The sequence below is a fragment of the Vicugna pacos genome, chromosome 21 (assembly GCF_048564905.1).
Source record: "Vicugna pacos chromosome 21, VicPac4, whole genome shotgun sequence".
NCBI classification, from domain to species: Eukaryota; Metazoa; Chordata; class Mammalia; order Artiodactyla; family Camelidae; genus Vicugna; species Vicugna pacos.
This window is the reverse complement of record NC_133007.1, coordinates 27802236-27813334: the sequence shown is the minus strand read 5'-3', so window position 1 is coordinate 27813334 and position 11099 is coordinate 27802236. Positions and strand designations below refer to the sequence as shown.

Below are 11099 nucleotides of genomic sequence, written 5' to 3'. Positions count from 1 at the left end.
TATGTTCTTTTTCTAATTTAGCAGTGTTTGTATTTTATAATAGTCATGAATAATTTCCAGAACGCAACTGGGGACCTTAAACAACTGGATTAATTCTTTTGAAGAACGTGAGGATTAATATCATTGTTTTACAGATGAGGAGACTAAGGTATCCTCCAGAGTTAAGTTTTAAAGTTTTCTGGTGTAGATAAGTGGTCAGATCCTTTTAGGTCTCTTCTTATTGTTGAGTATGTACAGTAGGAGTTAGAGGTTGCAAGGAAGCCATCTCCTGTGACAGCCAAGGGTTCATTTCTAATGTCTTTTCTATGTCCTGAAACATAAATGTAATAAAATCTGTAAATGTCAAAGTGCCAATATTCACCAATGTAAAATCACTTTATAGGAGGAAAATGATTTAACCTTCATTCATCCAGGAAATAATTCTCACTTCTAGATTTGCAATTTTCATGATGAGTCACGTATGAATATGAGTTTCCTCTCTCCTATACACCCTGCTTCCTGGCAGCCTCTGATCTCTGCTTCTCCTATTAAAAGAGCTTATTCCTAGTCTAGAAGAGTGAATCTTAACCTTTTTTGCATTATGAACCCCTTGAAAGTCTTTATGAAAGCTATGGATAATCTCCCCCCAGAAAAATGCACTTTTGTGCATAAGCACAAAACTTTGCAAACACTTTCAGGCTTGAAGCCCACTCATGTGCCTGTACATGAACCCCAGGGAAGGATCCTCAGGCCCTGGGATCAATGGACAAGATGCTTAACACCCTGTCTTCCCAAAGAAATGATACCCTTTCAATAATTGTATGAACACATGTGCCCAAAGAACTTGAAATTCTTCTCATTCTGACGAGTGGCTTATTATTAATATTATGTATTATATATTATAAATTATTACATTATTATTGCTACTGTCAGATTTTATATATTCCTTTATCTTTGCCCAAAATATTCTTCAATATACGGGAAAGTCCAGGATCCTGTAAGACCTGAAAGATGATCAGATGGTCTAGCTCCCTAAGCTGGTTGAATTGATACCACTGGAATTGAGGAGGCTTTCTCTGATAATATGGTGACCCTCCTGGGATGCCTGGCCCCACTTCACCTGATTTGTTGGCTGTGCCTCATTGAATATTCATGCCCACTTTGCACTTCCCAGCCTCCCTTGCAGCTATTAGGTAGGGCCTCAAGATTGAGTCCTGGCAGATGGGAATACAAGTTTAAGTGATGGGTGACTTCCAGCCCACTTAAAGCACTCAGAGGTTGGTGTAGCTCTTCTCTTCCCATTTAGTGAAATGGTAGAACCACAAGATGGAAGCAGCATAGATCCCCGGATCACCCCAGGGAGGAGAGCTGAACTAGTGACTTTCCCCAAATACACTGGATTTACCAGAACAACAAACCTTTATTGTGCTCAGCTGTAGAGATTCCAGGATTAATGTGTAAAATCAGCATAGCCTAACTACACTGACAAATACATTGGTATAAAGATTGAATTAAAAAAGAAAGAAATTACCCCAGAACAGTTTTATGGCTAAGAATGGGAGTCAGCGTGGTTAACTGGATGGAGGTTGGTATTACCCACATTTCAGGATTATTGTATCACAGATATGAGAGTGTATAAAATGCCTAGGATGGTACCTGGCTTATATTAGTTACCCCATAAATGGTGGCTTTTATCATTCGTTCTTAAGATACCCTACACCATAGTGTAAGTATTGTATGCGACATGATAAAACTTGACTTCACTCATGGGTGATGGGCTCCCTATTCTGAGTCTTTCTCAGATTTCTCACCTTTAGGCATCTCTTCTAAATAGTCTGGGTGTTGGGCTCAAGCATCTTTTATACAATTGCTGGAAGCAATCACTTCCAAGATATAAGCAATATATTGTCTTAAATCCACCAAACATTTAGTAAAATCCTATTATTTCTTCTACATATTAATCAACAAAACAGCGTAATGGGTAACATAGTATCACCAAGTGATAGTTTGTGTGATCCAGACAATGGAAGAATATGACATATAAAATGATGCTGTGTGAAACAGACAGTACATCCTGGGAAGAAAAAGGAAAGCTCTGTGCAGGCTCAAGTCTTCAGTGAAAAGGTTTTGAAAGGAGTAGGGCTCAGATTTTTGTCTTGAAGCACAGGTGGGAGGGACATGGATAAGTGAGGGAAGGGAAGAAAAGCATTCCAAATGAGCAACAGAATGATCAAGGTACTGACCAAACCTGTAAAAGTGAAATAAAATTCCAGGTTGAATCACATAAAATTGATGGGAGTTTTTTGTAGGTAAAAAAAAATAATCAACTATTGGCCATTTCATATTGTTTGACTTGGTAAAAGTGGCATTTGGGGAGTGATACACTGGAAGTTTCAACTATACTGGTAGTTTTTTTGTTTTACTGAGTGGTAGGTACATAGGTTCCTTGTATGACTTCTTATTTCTTGTGGTTTTTAAATATTTCACAATTACCTTATGAAAATAATTTAAAGACAAAAAATAAAACCAAAAGAAAAGAAAAAAAGAATAAAACAATTTAAAGAAAAGCAAAACATAAAGTTAAGTCTCATGAAATAATTGAAACCACCCCTTTAGTTAACACACATTCTCTGGATGAAAATAACACTTGGTTTTCTCAGCACTCCACGACTGTCACCCTCTTCCCCGGCTTTTCTCCAAGTGTATCAGGGGACAGCAAGGCTTACGCAACATATGACAAAGGAAGACAACACAGAAGCCCCCATGTGCAGTGTTCTGTGACTCCTCTGGCCTTTGGGGCAACGTCCCCTCTCCACCTGGCCACTGCTTGCCCTGCTGGTGTCTGTAGCTGAAATCTGTGGTCCGAGATCGTGTGGATATAACTCATAAGCTGGCCTCTCAGGCTGCTCAGGCCTCGTGGCTCTCCCTCAACCTCCCCTCAGCTCTCTGACTCTACAGGTCCTACTGCCCATTGTCTATAAGGCCCATGTGGCCATGACCCCGGAGGGGAGGGGGGAGGTTCCCTCTGCAGTCTTCACTACAGCATCATCTGACCCCATAAGGTCACCCCTCCAGCAAGCTCTCAGCCAGACATTCAGACCCTGTGGCTCTCATGGTGGCTTTCCCAGGAAAGCTGGACCTCAGGGCCACCTGCCTGACTGCACGTTGACCCAGCGTGCTATGTCCTGGGCTCCTCACAGGGTCCCAAGTGGGACTGGTCCCTGCTGTTCCCTCCAACTGTATGGTGCACCTCTGTCCTCTCTAGACAGAAGCCTGGAGAGGAGAAACTGGCAGTTTTCCCCTTCTCTGGATTTCTCTCACCCCCTTCTTCTTCCCATTATCCCTCGGGATCAAAAATACAAGCTCCCCTGCCTTCCTCCACTCCGCGTCCTACCGCGGAGAGCAGGCGTCACCGCCTGGCGGTCGTGCCCCACGGGAGAACTAGCTCCCTGAGCTCAGCTCCCCAAGCTGGGCTCTTCAAGGAATTACAGAAATTTTGTTTTTAATCTTAAAAGGAATTTAGGAAATCTTCTTTCAAGCCACTAACTTGGCTTAGAAAGTCCTTGTCTTGCTATAAAAATCCTATGTTGAATGTCAGAAGCCAAATGTATCAGTATTTGCCCCCATTTCTTCTGTAACAAATCCTTATTTCCCCCAGGGGGATGGATGCCAAAGGCCAGCTAAGGATAAAGTCATTTTCTCAGAAAGGGAAAAACGAAAGCAGGCCATTTTTCAAAATATTACTTTTCTAATTGCACTAAAATTCTCCCCATCCCCTGTTCCTCTCCTTCCTAGATTCCAACAGCTGCCCCATGAGCCCCAAGACCCCCATGGGTCAAGCTCCAAGATTTACTGCCAGGGTTGATACTCAAAATGCTGAACAACTAGCTGAACAGCAACCCTGACCCCTAATGCACATGTGGAGGAAATAAAACCAGTTAAGCACGTTCAGAATGTTTGCTTTTCCTCGCTCCCAAAGCACATCCGTGTACAGCTTTGTGAACAGTTTACCCAGGAGCTCCCCTTCCTCCATCCATGTTTGCAATGACCCCCTCCTGCCTGCTAAACAAGATCCGTGGAGTGTGTCTGGTGCACTTGAGATGCCAGTTAACAAGGCATGACTGCAAGGAACATAAACAATCTCACTGATACGCCTTTTAGGCAAGAGGTCTTTGGAGGAAAACGCTGAGACCCAACACTCAGGGAGTCAGAGAAAAAAAGTGAGAGATGTCAGTGAAGCAGCTAAACAGCCGTGCTGAACACACACTAGCTTGTCACTTAACCCCTCTAAGCTCAGTTTCTTCAACTAGGAGATAGGGTTATTAGGAGAAATCTCTGAACCTAATGCACATAATTTGCTTAGCAGAGAAAAATGCTGAGTAAATGTTAGCTATTGATATAACTAAATAATAATTATTATTACTGTTTTATTGTTGTTGTTATACTGGGCCAATGACCCACCATTGACAGTGAGAAGTGTTTTCCTGCCGTCAGCATCCTCACCCATATATACACGTGGGCCTTCTGATCCAATTGCTAAACTAATGAAAATGGCAAGAATGAAGTGAGTGTGTGTAATGGGGGCAAAGATAGAAAATTCAGTCACAAACTGCCGCCCTATTAGCACAAAAGGCAGCTTCCCCTACTGAGAAGGGATGAAGTCAAATGCAAGCACTTGAAGCTTTCATATGACCTATATAGGACAATAGAAATTTTTAAATAAGCATTAAAGGAAAAGGGAAAATTATTTTTTTTAAAATAAACATAAATAAGAATAAAATAGATCCCCAGGACTACTTGACTACATGATATTCCAGCAATCCATGCTTCCTGGGACTGCTCTGCAGACAGTGCTTTCAGACACACATGGAGCATGTCCACGGCTCTGGGGTCACAGGGTAACAGAGGAGCCACAGAAACAAGGGGAGCTTGGCAGAACTGCCTTCATATTTTAAGTTATAGCTTTCTTTACTAAAATAATAGCTTTAGAGAGACAAATTATTCACAATTAATAGCAATGTTGAGTTGGGAAGATGATAAGCAAGAGGATAATTAAATCTGGACTACTCTTTCAACAAAATATTGTCAATATAGAGGAATAAATTAAATGACTTTTCAAATCTTTCTAATCCAAGCGTCCTAAAATAATGCCTTGTCTAGTGCAGTGGTTTTCAAATATCTTTTGACCACAACCCACAGTAAGAAAGTTGCCGATGGAAGCCAACTCCCCAAAACGTCTACCTCTCTACTTGGTACATGCAAACAGACAATATTCTCTCGTAATAACTGAGTTCATGAAAGAATATTGATCCATCCTATGTAATTTAAAAAGTTCTTTTATTCCAGCTGCTTCCTTTTCCTTCCTTCCTTTCCTCTGTTCCCCTCTCCCTTCCTAACACTCCTTGACAAACTGATTTTGCCACTCACAATCTGAAAAATAGAGGTCTAGGAGATTTCCCTAATCATTAAATATTTCTGTAGGTTTGTTTACCCAACTACAGTATGGATAGAATTCAGCCAACCGCCCAGAAGAGCAGTTTCTAGGTTTGACTTTTATCCCCAGGATTTGAGAAGTCATTCCCAGAAGACCCTGTTTTCCCTATAACGGAACATAAGGATTTGGGAGCCGGGGGAGAAGAGACAGATACCATAAGAATCAATAGTACGAACTGCTAAGTCTGAAGACAAGAACCATCTGTATAGTGGAACCTATTTTATACTAATTTTTAAAAATCTCCATCTTAAATATTTAGCAGCAGCATCATTCACCTTTTACAATTTACCCAACAAAACTCTAGTTTGGAGGCCCAATGATTCATTTTCACGGAAGAGAGACCTCCTTTTTTAAACGCCAGGTCCCCCAGCACCCCGACCCGTCTCTAGCCTCGGGTAACTTTTCCCTCCAGTTTGGTGGAAGGTTACGTTAGAAGAAAATAGTCCCTACCGTCTAGAAACTTTTCAGGGGGAAAGAGGACGTTTGATGTGCGGGCAGGTGGGCAGGACGGGCCGGTGCAGCGGCAGCGGCGAACGCCCGGGGCTGGGCGGCACGCGGGTGCGGAGGCAACAGCGGCGTGGGCGGGACGGGGAGGGCTGGCCGGCCGCCGGGCGAGGAGCGGGGAGAAGTCGGCCTAGGGCTGCCTCGGCCTGCGCTCCTCTGCTGCGCCCCCGCCGGCCGGGAGGGGGCGCTGGAGGCCGGGGAGTTGAGGATGGGCCTTGGTTTCTAGAAACCTAGAGTCGCCTTGGGTTGTCAATTATCATCTTTTTTTATTGATCTTTTCTTTTTGTCATCATGATCTCTTGGCCTCAGACTGCGTGAAGGGAGCCATATTAAGAGTGCAGAAGAAGAGGAGGGAAAATTAAAATGCGATTTTTTTTTAAAAAAAGAGTTTTTCTTACTTCCTTTTTCTTTCTCCGATTAATTTAGATGTAAATTACATTTTGAAAGGCCCCAAGATCAGGCTCCAAGGCTTTGTCCTCTGCCCTTACCAGATACTTAGATTAAGATTTTGGTGTACTTTTGCCGATGGAAGCCAACTCCCCAAAACGTCGCCCTGGTAAGTAATGAACATTTCCATGGGTTGGGACTTCTAGGTTTTGTTTTGCTTGATTCTAATACACCTCCCTTCTTCAAGTGAATAACATACCTAGTTCAGCCCAGGTTTAATTCGGGTTTTTTTTTTTTTTTTGAAAAATCTCTGTGGTGGGTAATTTACCTAGTTTCTCCTTATTCAGATTTAGAAATGCTTGCTTTATTGCTACATACGTTTTAATTATCTTTTGCCATGCTGTTCTTTGTGTGGGTAGAAAACAGCCTGTCTCTCTCGGTTGATACTGTCAACAAACATTTGGGGAGTGCCTAGTTCAGAATACTGTTGGGTATTACACAGTAAACAATCTGACATACCTGTTAATTTCATCAGAAACAGCACTTATGTATACATAAGTGTACCATGCTACGTAGCAGAAGTCTTTGTAAAATGTAAACATCTCAAATGTGGAGACTCCGTTTTATCCTGCAGTGAAATGGAGTTAATCTCCTTGTGGTGTTGTGTATTTTAAAGGATCTAGGATATAATAGGGACTCATTAAATGATAGCTATTTGTGTTATTTATCTTGATATTCTCCAAACTCCTTTGCTCATGGTAAACACTCAGTAAATGTTGGTTGAAGAAACGTGAATGAACTTGCCATGTTCCATATTAAACACATAGGGAACTACCAGGGTGGGGACCCTTTAACACAACAACTTCATTTCATCAATGAAGCTCAGTATGGAGGTGTCCATCCTGCAGCCCTTTTACCAAATGCAGGCTCTCTTGACCTTGGAATGTGGACCACTTAAAATTTTCAGGAGAAAAAAAAGTGTGCTTACTTACCTAGTAGGCGCTAACCTCTTGTCAGTGTGGAACTTGAGATTTGCTTAAGTATGGAAAAACTAAGCTCACTTGACACAGATCAGGGGAAAAACGGTCTCTACCTGTCATTCAAGTTATTCATGTCAAAAGCGATTAGTGGGCCCCAGCTTCCATTACATCATTCATTAGGGGAGTGCTGGCTGGGAGCTCTGCAACTCAGATGATTCGATGGAGGAATTAAGACTGAGTTTTTTTGGATGTTTCTGCCCTTAGCCATATTCACTATGTAGCATGTTGGGAAAAGGTTAGAGCAGAATGTGGAGATCTAGTTTACGTTAATGCTGTCAGACTGCTAAGCGGTGGAAACTTGTTGAAGAGATTTGCTGAGCTGTTTCCTTAGATTAAAGACTTTAGTGAATTAATTAAAAGGGTTCTGAGAGATACAACATGCCAGACCCCTACTGGCTCATAAAATTGTTCTTTCTGATTGATGTGACTTGACAGCTGAGCACAGTGCACGTAGAGCTGCAGGAGAATGAAACAAGAGTAGTGCTGATGTGTTCAAAGGCATGTAAGTATTCCTCTCGGACTGGCTGTGACAGTGGAGTCAGCTGGACACCGTGCTCACTTCCTTTGGCTCAAGCACCTGAGCTCAGTGGAAGCACAGATTTGGCAAGGTGCTGAACTGTTAGGTGAAAATGAAGTCACAACTTCACAAGGGCTTCACAGTGTCAATATTATGTTTCAGGTTTCAGTCATTGCTTTTCGAGTGCGCACCGTAAGATGGTCCTCCATTACCGAACCACATCTGTGCCACTTGGTTCCCAGAGGGACTGACTGAGCCGAAAGTGAACCGTGTCCCCTAAGAGGACACATAGCCAAGACAAGTAGATAAATTGCAGAAGTATTTTAAAGGTTTTAGTCAAATTCTGGGCAATGTTTGAGTCTAGCTGGTTTATTTATTTATTTGTTTTAATTTTTTATCTTTGGTGGGGGGAGGTAATTATTCACGTATTCATTCTTGGAGGAGGTACTGGGGATTGAACCCAGGACCTCGTGCATGCTAAGTGTACGCTTTGTCACTTGAGCTATACCCTCTCCCTGAGTCTAGCTGATTTAGAAAATGTATTCTTTTCTAGCCAACAGTGAAGCCAACATTGTCAACAGTATCAACCAACATTTAAGCTGAAGGCCATCATTGTTAATACATACCTATAGGCAGAATTTGAATGTGCCCTGGCCAAATATAACTTATTTATTCATTCAGTGCAAATTTATTAAGTGCTAGGCCTTGGACATACCTCAGTTCTTATAGTCTCTAATAGTGCCGTTCAATAGGAATATAATGTGAGTCACATATGTAATCTAAAATTTTCTAGTAGCCACATTAAGAAATTTAAATTAATTTTAAATTAATCAATAAAATTAATTTTAATAATATATTTTATTTCCACCAAATACATTTAAAATATAATTTTAATAAGTAATTAATATAGAAATTATTATTAAAATATTTTACATTCTTCATTTTGAAAGGTTTTTCTAATTTAGTGTGTATTTTACACTTAGAGCACATCTCATGTCACACAAGACACAGCTCAGCTAGGCATTTCATGTGCCACGTATGACTAGTGATTACCACACTGGGCGGCCCACAGCTAGAAATGCAGATGAGTAGAGAGGTAACTTCAATAAAATGTAATGAAGGCAATGATGAGGAAAGTATAAGGTACAATGAGAATGTATAAAAAGGGCTTAGTTCCTTTGGTCCTTCCTTCTAAAAAATCCCATGATTCTGTTTTGTTGCAGTCTTGCTGCTACCCCTTTAATCCAAGCCAGCATGGTCTCTCTCCTCGGCTTCCACAACAGCCTCCAAAATTGTCTGCCTGCATCCACCCATGGCCCCCTCTGCAGCTAGAGTGATCTTTTATTTATTTTTCATTTTGGTCTGGGGGTTAATTGGGTTTATTTTTGTGATGGAGGTACTGGGGATTGAACCCAGGACCCTACCACTCTCCCTCCACTGAGCTCTATCCTCCCCCCGTAGAGTGAGCCTTTAAAAATGCACATCTGACCATTTCACTCCCCTGCTTGAAACCTAAATATATGATGAATGCACATCGACTGAATGTGAAATGATGGACATAAAGCACCTGGCACAAGCCTTCTGCTCCCTGAGTTTAGTTCTCCCCACGCCTCTCTTTCACTTGTTTCTGCTTGTCTCTCCGTCTGCCTCTCACGCCTCCTTCCTCTTATCACTTATTCGCTTTTCATCTGACTTTCTTTTTTCTTTCTTGCTTTCCACTTTCTTTCCTTTCTTTTCTTCTTTCTTTTCTTTCCTTCATGCTTTACTTTATTACAATATAGAATTTAAATAGGTTTGAAATGTTGTGCTGTAGTTATTTACTTCTGTGGCTCAATTTCTTCATTTTAAAAGTCAGAAGAGCTTGACCTTGTAATCGGGATTAAGTTGAAATGCTTTTTACAACATTATAAACCAACTACCCTTCAATTAAAAAAATTTAAATTAAAAAAAAAAGGTTTTTATTTTGGCCTGGTCTTCAGTCAACGTTTCTTGTAGATGAGAGAGCTTCTATAGAAAAATACATATTCTCTTCTCCTTCTGGGACGAAAACCAGCCCCTTTTATGTTTTGTAGAGGGGGGAAATGGTGCAGCTCTTTACACAGGATCCTCTAGTGATTCGAAACAAGTCAAAGACGAACCCAGGTACCTGCACACAGCTGTGCCTCTCAGGTGGCTCCCTGCTGCCTTCTGGGGAGAAGGGTGGTGAGGTATAGGCTTGAGTTAACGTTTGTCGTAAAAATCCCATAACAGTGTTTCCATTCCAGTCCCTTCCTACCTCTTAGGCCTCATCTCCTGGCACTGTACACTGGGCACGCTGGGTCCCAGCCTTTCAGGCCTCCTGTATTCCCGCACACTCCACACACTCCATGCACTCATATGCCTCCTTGTCTTGGACGCGCATCCTCACTGGGCCCGCTCCCACCCGGCCTTCGGCTCTCAGTTGGATGCTGCCTCATCTGTGAAACCTTTCTTGGTTCTCTTCAGCTACGTGATGCACCCCTTCGTTCCTTAGAATCTTAACTGTTTGATAAAGAATAGCTACCTCCCTAAGAAATGTGTTTCTCCCCCTTAGACTATAAACTAAATAAGGCCTGAGAACATGTGTTTTCATTTATGTGCCTCAGGTGCCTTGTGGTTCCTGACAAATTGTTGAAACTTGATGACTCTTTGTCAAGCGAATGAATGAATGGTTTTCAACGTTTGGATCATGTAAGGATGAAGACACTCTTTCTTGTTTGTCCCCTAAGAATAAAGCATTTGTGGAAAATAGGATGACAAGTTGACACAAAAACAGAAGAAACTGAAGTCAGATCTCAGAGAGACTGTCAAATGAGAAGACTGAAATGTCAGCGTCTAGGATTGGATATGACATCTCAGTGCCTGGAAAGAGGAGTCTGTTGGTTGCCTACTCAGTACCCAATTGTTCATGCTTCCTTACTAACAGAGCCCTTATATTATTGAAAGTGGCAATGGGGCTCGCTGAAAAACTACCTCTCTTAGACCCCACCGTGCATAGGAGGAGCAATGAGATGTAGGTGGGAACATTTGGTGGGGTTTCTTGTAAAGACCCTTAAAGGGGGCTGACTTCACTGAGAGGTCTCCCTGCTACCTTTGCCGCATCCTCATTTCTGCTGCTGAGAATATGGATGTGGTATCTGTCGCTGGAGGTCTTCTACTG

General features: G+C 41.9%; 2 long non-coding RNA genes across 2 annotated transcripts; one reads left to right on the top strand and one right to left on the bottom strand.

Moving 5' to 3' along the window:
* LOC116284911 (uncharacterized) lies at positions 1-6050 on the bottom strand. The gene is made up of 2 exons (XR_004194561.2): positions 5924-6050; positions 1-310 (listed from the first exon to the last, which is right to left on the bottom strand). It is a non-coding gene; the product is annotated as an uncharacterized lncRNA (long non-coding RNA).
* Positions 5863-9779, top strand: LOC140687977 (uncharacterized). The gene is made up of 4 exons (XR_012062615.1): positions 5863-6031; positions 6404-6533; positions 7840-7906; positions 9145-9779. It is a non-coding gene; the product is annotated as an uncharacterized lncRNA (long non-coding RNA).
* The last annotated feature ends 1320 nt before the right edge of the window (positions 9780-11099 follow it).